Here is an 8,311-nt window from a genome sequence, read left to right on the forward strand (position 1 = left end):
ATCGAAAGCAAAGTTTGGACAGGTCGGCAGAGTAAGATACGCAAAGAAAACAAGAGCTTAAGAGTGTTCGTTGAGACCATGTGAGTACATGATAGTAAGTGTACATTATGTTAAGGAATTAAGACTTGCGATGAGTCTAATTCCAATATTATATGATATAAGTACTAAAGCATAAACATGTAGTGATATGGGGTTAGATGTATGGTATATGAGTAAATGCATATAACTAATTGTTGAATGCATCTTTATGGGTGAACTATGTAAATGCCTGTATTTATGACAATAGGTCATGTAGTCATGAGATATATGATAAAATATATGTGAAATGGATGATATGAATACATGTTAGTATAATAAGATAGATTAGATGTTATAATTGAATGAAGGGATTGAATGAGAAAATGTATGTGCGAAAATGTGTTGTATGATAGTGGTCTATGAGATATTGATAATAAGTCATAAGATTACATGCATATGTATTATAAGTGAAAAGATAAGAAATAATATGTTATGTGCATATGAGAAAAAGGTATATGTGAACTATATGAAATGGGATAAAGAACTATGTGATGTGACCCTGTGTGAAAAGGATGAATAATGTGAATTCCATGGAAAAATGCTACGTGAAAGTAAGCTCGTGACTATGTGATCATATGAAATGTGATAAAAAGCTATGTGAAAGAACTATGTGATATGAATATGTGAATGTGTAATGAGGTAAAAGATAATGCCCATGTCATGTGTTATGAGAGCTATAGGTATAGTTGGCATGCCAAGAGTCGAGGGTCTACGCAGTCCTTCGGGACATAGTGGTCCGTAGGGACATATGTGTTATATGTGGTCCTTTGGGACATCTAAGTGGTCATTCGGGATAAATTCTATGCACCCCTAATGAGATTTATACGAGCTGTGGTGACAGCATTGTGCACAACCTCTATGTACTCACATACCTTAAGTTCTCAATAGTGTGCATGGGCTTTGAAAAGAAAACATAATTTGATATAATGATATGTGTGTTTTCGTGAAATGATATATGTGATATATGATATGTATAAGTGATAAGTTAGAATCATATTATAATAATGGTAACAAGTGCATATGTGTAATGGTGATATGAGATGTTATATGGTTATGTAGGATATAATCATAGCAATTATTCATGTATTGTTGTGGTTGAGATTACATTATACGTTTATGTTCAATATATTCTCATATGATGGAAGTAAATTAATGACAAAGAAATAAGTAAAGATAAACATGTTAGTGATGAGTTCAATAAGTATATAGGTATAATGTGTATTACATAAGATGTTCATGCATTTGTTAGTTTACTTTATGTATTTACATGTCTCACTAAGTCTATGACTTAGCGTGTAAGTGTCTTACACGTAGGTGTGGATAAGTCAGAAGATCAAGCTTCGGATCCGTAAAGCAGCATATCTCAGTGCAAAGTTCATATCAGAAATGTTTTGTAAAGTATGTCTTGTCATATAATTTAGTATGTTGGCATGTAACTAAGTCATTAAATATGTACGCTCTGATGGTGTCTGCTAAGGTTTTAAACATGTTTATGCAAAAGATTTACTTTATAGAATAGAAGTTTTAAATTTTCTATGTTTTACTTTATAAATATGCTTTGAATGGTCAATGTGACACCTCGGACTCGGATACGGGTTGGGGTGTTACAAAGATTATGGAGATTAAGGTTCTTACCTTGGTTAGCCCAAATTAAACTTGAATTCCTTAAAGCTTTGATCTTTGGATAAAAAGAATAAGATATGAAAGATGAAGAGAAAAGAAGAGTATTTGGTAAGTTTCTAGGTGTGAGCGGCTCAAGTGAAAATCACCTAAATAAGGGGGTTTTCATTCTTTTATTCAAGAAATGGGTTAATTACTCTTTTGATCATTCTCCTTTTAATTCATTTTGAACTCATCACAAATATCTAATTCTTGGGCCTAACCTCAAGCCCAAAACCAACTCAAATCGGTCCAAACTAATCTAAGGGGTCTATTGGGCTCAACTTAGGGGTCTCAGGTTAACCTGAGCTACTGACCTAAGATTTGGGGCGTTACAAATCCTTTACCTATTATCATGAGGGAGGTAACAATGAAATTAGGCCTGAGATTGGACCATTCCTTTGCTTAAAATTAAGGGTGAACTACATCAAATATCATTAAATTTTAGATTGTGTTATTTATATAATTGAATTTTCAATTGCTTCAATTATAACACTTAATTTTGATTTTGGCTTCAATTATACCACTGGACTCAAACAACAAAATGAAATGGACAAAACAACATTCTTTCAATGTGGCTATTGATTCTTAAAATGATGTTGTTTTAGGCACTAAACTGTAGAATGTATCGATTTTATCACTAATATTTTAAACTATTCAAATTTAAGCACTACACTTTTTGGCCATTGTTGGCAATGAATCATTGCCCATCATCGATCTCCATTCGTGATAAAACCAATATCAAAACATTTTTTTATTCATTTTTCTTCTCCCATAATTGATTTTTTCATGAAACTCGCCAAAAACTGACAAAACTAAACCAAAAAAATTATAATTTTTAGTGGTTTGGGGTGTTTGTTCAAACATTGGAACGATGAGAAGCATTATTTCAAGAAGGTGGACGTCATACCTCAAAACTAGCCTTATCGAAAGGTCATTGGAATATATTTGAGTATTAACACGTCAAACCTTTAGATCGATTTTGGTTGATTTTGAGTTGGTTTCGTGAAAAATCAATCCTATGAGAAGAAATATGAGTGAAATATAAATATTTTTATATTGATCTTACCGCAAATGACAACCAATGACAAGTTGTGATTGGTTTCCAATGATGATAAAAAAAGTTTCAATGTCTAAAACTGAACCTTTTTTAAAGTTTAGTGAGAAAATTACCTATATTATTAAAGTTCAATGTTTAAAATGATGTCATTTTTGGCATTAATAGCCGTTTCAAAATGACGTTGATATATCCTCATCATAGTGATAGAAAGATCCATCCACGTTATAATGTCGTAAAAATTTAACAGTTCAATGATATAATTGAACCCAAAATTAAATTTTAATGTTATAACTGAAATAATTAATTTTTTATATATAAGTGATACATATCTTAAACTTCAATAGTATCTAATGTAGTTTACCTTAAAATTAATCAATTTAATGGAAGCCATTGGCCCATGTCCCTTGAGTTTTTGTCTTCAAACGTCTAAACTTCGTAATTCTTCTACTTTTACAAATTGCTAACAAAAATATTATTGGACTTGGCTGAACTTTTGACAAAAATCCATGTAATTTATTTATTCGGTAAACTACACATTTAGTATCTAAACTATTAGTTTTGATTTGTTTTAGTTCTTAAACTTTCAAATTTTTCAAAATCATAACTAATGTTTAGTTTTCATTTTGTTTTAGTACAATGCCTTTAAAAATTTAACGCGATTAGTACATTAACTATCCATTTTGGTCCGTTTTAGTACTTGAACTTTCAAGTTTTTCAAAACTTAATTTTAAATTTTGAACGGTATAGTAAAATGAAACGAAAACTAAAATTTATAAAGGTGAGATACTAAAATTAAACAAAAACTAAACTTTATGTATGATTTTGATTTTTTTTAAAGTTTAGGTACTAAAATGGACCAAAATTAAAAGTTTATGTACTAAACTAAATTTAATTTTAATTCATATAAAATAGTATTCAATCAACCAACAGTCAGTTTGTATAGTAATATGAGACATTAAATACCTTAAACAATGCTATGGGTTCAAATATTAACGTTTGCAAATGGAGTAATTAAGTTGGGAGGGTCGTAATTGTCTCTTTAGTAATTAGTATCTATCCGGATTAATCGATTGATAAATTGGATATTAATAGTTAAACCAATAAAAATACTTTCCAATCGTTTAAACTTAGCACTATATTAATATTATTGGATTTGGCTGAACTTTTGACAAAAATCCACGTAATTTATTTATTTAATTTTTATCCGTAAAAATTAGTTGCGTAATTTATCCATATTATTTTGAATTAATCATTGATATCCGATTTATTGACCAACTAATTCAGATCAGGTACTGCAGAGACAAGGGCACCTCCCAACCTAATTTGTTCAATTCGCAAACGTTAGGATTCAAAACTCAAACTTTACTTAAAGAATTTAGTGTCTCATCTTATAGACTAGATGGTTGTTGGTAATTTACCCATATTTTTAATTAGGAAGATCCTTTTCCTCAAGGTATTTATCTTGGTAGTTGATATTTGCTCAAAGTTTTCAAGTTAAGATTGCAGCTTTTTAATCTCTGGGTAGTTTCTGCTTGCTTAATGCATGGCTTCTTCCATGCTCAGTGGAGCTGAAGTCTTCACTCTCAATAGAGGGGTAACCCCAAAAAGGATTGATTTATTGGGGTCAGGTTTTCAGGGGAAACACTTATCCAATCTGGGTTTAATGTCTAGTACCAGAATCTCCAGGCCAGGAACAAATATGGCCCCAACGTGCAGCTTATCAGCATCAAGGCCAGCTTCACAACCAAGATTCATACGACACAAAAAAGAGGCCTTTTGGTTCTACAGGTTCCTCTCAATCATTTATGACCATGTGATAAACCCTGGTCATTGGACTGAAGACATGAGGGATGATGCACTTGAGCCAGCTGATCTCAACGACAGGAACATGATTGTTGTGGATGTCGGTGGTGGAACCGGTTTCACTACTTTGGGCATCGTTAAGAATGTGGATGCTAAGAATGTCACAATTCTCGACCAATCTCCGCACCAGCTTGCCAAGGCTAAGCAGAAGGAGCCCTGAAGGAGTGCAAGATAATTGAAGGTGATGCAGAAGATCTCCCCTTTCCTACCGATTATGCTGATAGATACGTGTCTGCTGGCAGGTATGTTTTCCCATCTCTTCTCTTCTGGTGTTATAGAGACTTTGTTTGCTTGAAATGAACCAAATTTATTTTCACATTTTAATTTCTTGTGGCCGGATTATGCCCTTTGTTATTTGTTATGCATGCTGGTAAGTTTGCGTGGATGATTTAGAGGGGCATCAAGGAAGCATGCAGGGTGTTGAAATGGGGAGGGAATGCTTGTGTAATTGGTCCTGTGTACCCAACATTTTGGTTGTCATGCTTCTTTGCGGATGTTTGGATGCTTTTTCCCAAGGAGGAAGAGTACATTGAGTGGTTTGAAAAGGCTGGATTTAAAGATGTCCAACTCAGAAGGATTGGTCCTAAATGGTATCGTGGAGTTCGCAGACACGGATTGATCATGGGGTGCTCTGTAACCGGCGTTAAACCGGCATCCGGGGACTCTCCTTTGCAGGTAATCACTTTGTGATTTGATCAATGTCTCATCGTCTCACTTTCCGGTAAGGGTATTCTAAGTACTTCCCTCAAATTTTGTTAGATAATTATGTCAGCCTTCAGTGCAAGGACTCGTAATCATAACTATACACGTTGGAACAGCCTTGTTATCTTTCTGGTATGTGATTAAACTTAGCATTTGCTGAATACATGAGGCCTATCTTATCATGTTTGTTTTTCATTTGTGGTTCGTTTCAGCTCGGGCCGAAGATGGAGGATATTTCGAACGTAAAGCCATTTACATTTCTCTTGCGCTTTGTACTGGGCACTATGGCAGCAACATATTATGTATTGGTCCCCATCTACATGTGGTTGAAGGACCAAATCATACCGGAAGGTCAACCAATCTAAACAACGACCGGAGCTGCAGCTACCCTTCCGAGCGGCGCATATTTCTTTAGGTACAGCGTATGTAATGTAAGACATCTTCTAGCCGAATAAGATTCATCTGCCCCTTAATGTGCTCCACCAATGATGTATAACCACGTGTATTAATAACTTTTACCATAGAGTTAACAGTTGTCAATTCAACCGTTTGCTTAATATTTAGGTTTGCATATAATCTTTGATTTTCACTTTTTTTACACAATAAAAACTATGTTCATTCATGATCCAACTACTATTACTCGAGATTGCTGCCCAATAAAAAAATCCCTCTAAATGCTGTCAAGTATCAAAGAAAATTAAGAGAAAATAACCTCAGTGACCAAAAATCCCATATAATATACGATTTTAACCAACTTTTTCCGGATTTGCCAAAATGACCAACAAAATCGCAATGCGATCGCTAATTCGCAACGCGATCTCCATTATCGCAAATTCGCGTTGCATTTTCGCAATGCGATAGTTGAAAATCGCGTTGCGATGGTCTACAGTATCGTTGCGATTTTCCCAATTCGCAATGCGAATAAGTAAATCGCAACACGAATTGGGAAAATCGCAATGCGAATAAGTAAATCGCAACGCGAATTGGGAAAATCGCAATGCGATACTGACTATCGCAATGCGATAATAAAAAATCACAACGAGATACTTACTTTCGCAACGCGATACTGACTTTCGCAACGCGATAATACATAATCGCAATGCGATTTTCAAAGCGCCATTAGTATCCTGGCCAAGTATTTTATTTTTAAATTCCAAACATGAATATTAATATATTGGAACACTGAACTGTCCACAGTATATCCCGTAATCGCAACTCATAACCTAAAACCTAAAATCACAACTCAGTCCCATCTCCATCTCTCACTCTCTCACCCATCTCCGACGAAATCCGTCCCCATCTCCGGCGAAATCCGACTATCTCCATCTCTCAGAGCCACCCTCACAATCAGAAATGGAAAATCAACCAAATCAACCAACGAGGGTTAGTTTTTTTAATTATTTTCTTTTTGAAATTTTTGCATTATTATTAGGTTTTTCATATTGAAATTGATGATAAGTTTACTGGTAATTTCAATAATAGATTAACCATTTCACTTAGATTGCTTATTAAATCAACCAAGAATCGCAACGCGAAATGCAAATCGCAACACGATTTTAGTTTCGCGTTGCGATTCTCTCGTTGCGATAGTCATTTTCGTGTTGCGATTTTCATTTTCAGAAACTATTCTTCTTCTGCAAATTGAAACTTGAATGAATTCCATTACTTCAACCAAAAAACAAAGACAAATACAAAATTCACAGTGTTGCATATTTAAGTTTTAAGAATAAACTACTACTATTTATGTTTATTATTGTTTTTGGTATATCTTCACAGTGTAGTTTTTGGTATATCTAATTTAGTATGTTTATTGTTTTTGTAGAACTTTTATTCGGCTCAATTGACCTTGATAAATAAAGTCAGCCTGGCCAAAACAATTGCGTCGAAGCTTTCACCTGCACAAAGAAAAATGTTTGAGGATACATGCTTCGGGCCATGGCTGAAAGTACAACATCCCGGTGGAGATGCGATGTTGACACACCTGTTTCTTCAAACCATGACTAGTGATCTACCAGAGACTATACAACGTCGTGATGAAGAGATATGGTTTGATTTTCCACCGGCGTATACGTGTTTTGGGCGGGAGGAGTTTTGCTTAATCACCGGTCTACGCTTCGGACACGATGATGTAGGTCGGTACACTAGACACATTACCCGCCCATCATGGCTATCCCGGGTTTTTCCTGAGCTGGAGAGGCCGAGTCTACACGTAGAAGACCTGACAAGATTTTTGAATAATAAAGATGGTTTTACTCGGATGGATGACGTCGACGTTGTCCGAGTATGCCTTCTAATTCTTTTGCATGCCGGCTTTTTAGGCAGAGAGGCCAGACAACCTATTCCAAATGATCTAATCAAATTGGTAGAAGACCTAAATGCGTGGAACCTGTTTTCGTGGGGCTCGTATTTATGGAAAGCTACATGGAATAAGTTATCGTCTGCCTTGGATGATCGAAAAAGTTTGCATGGCGATGGTTCCAAATACACTTTGACAGGCTTTATTTGGGCCTTTAAGGTAATAATTTTTATATGATGTTTCCAAAATTATAAGTAATTATTTAACAATTACTAATGTTTGTTATTATATTGTTTGTAGATTTGGATATTTGAGGCCTTTCCCGCCATGAAGACATATGCAATAAAAACTTCAAATGATATTCTCAGGGCTATTTCCTGGAAGAGGAAACGGACCTTGCAATGGGAAGATTTACTACTGTATACGACAATAAATAATGTAAGTTAACATAAATACTACCATATGTTTATAAACAAGTTATTACTAGTACACGTTTAACTTTGTTTGAGCTTTTATATTGTTAGGAGGCCAACACTCCTCCACAGAGGCTGACACCCACGGAAGCTGAGCTTGCCACTGATTGGTGGCAAGCTAGTAAGTGTTTTTTTGATGGAACGGTTGATGAGCAGCCTCCACTTCGGGAGCCATCACCT

At 34.9% G+C, this 8,311-nt stretch overlaps 1 pseudogene; it reads left to right on the forward strand.

Moving 5' to 3' along the window:
* Positions 1-4,255: 4,255 nt before the first annotated feature.
* Positions 4,256-5,786, forward strand: LOC120158267 (annotated as a pseudogene).
* The last annotated feature ends 2,525 nt before the right edge of the window (positions 5,787-8,311 follow it).

Source organism: Hibiscus syriacus, unplaced genomic scaffold (assembly GCF_006381635.1).
Source record: "Hibiscus syriacus cultivar Baekdansim isolate YM2019G1 unplaced genomic scaffold, ASM638163v2 tig00111310_pilon, whole genome shotgun sequence".
Taxonomy (NCBI): domain Eukaryota; kingdom Viridiplantae; phylum Streptophyta; class Magnoliopsida; order Malvales; family Malvaceae; genus Hibiscus; species Hibiscus syriacus.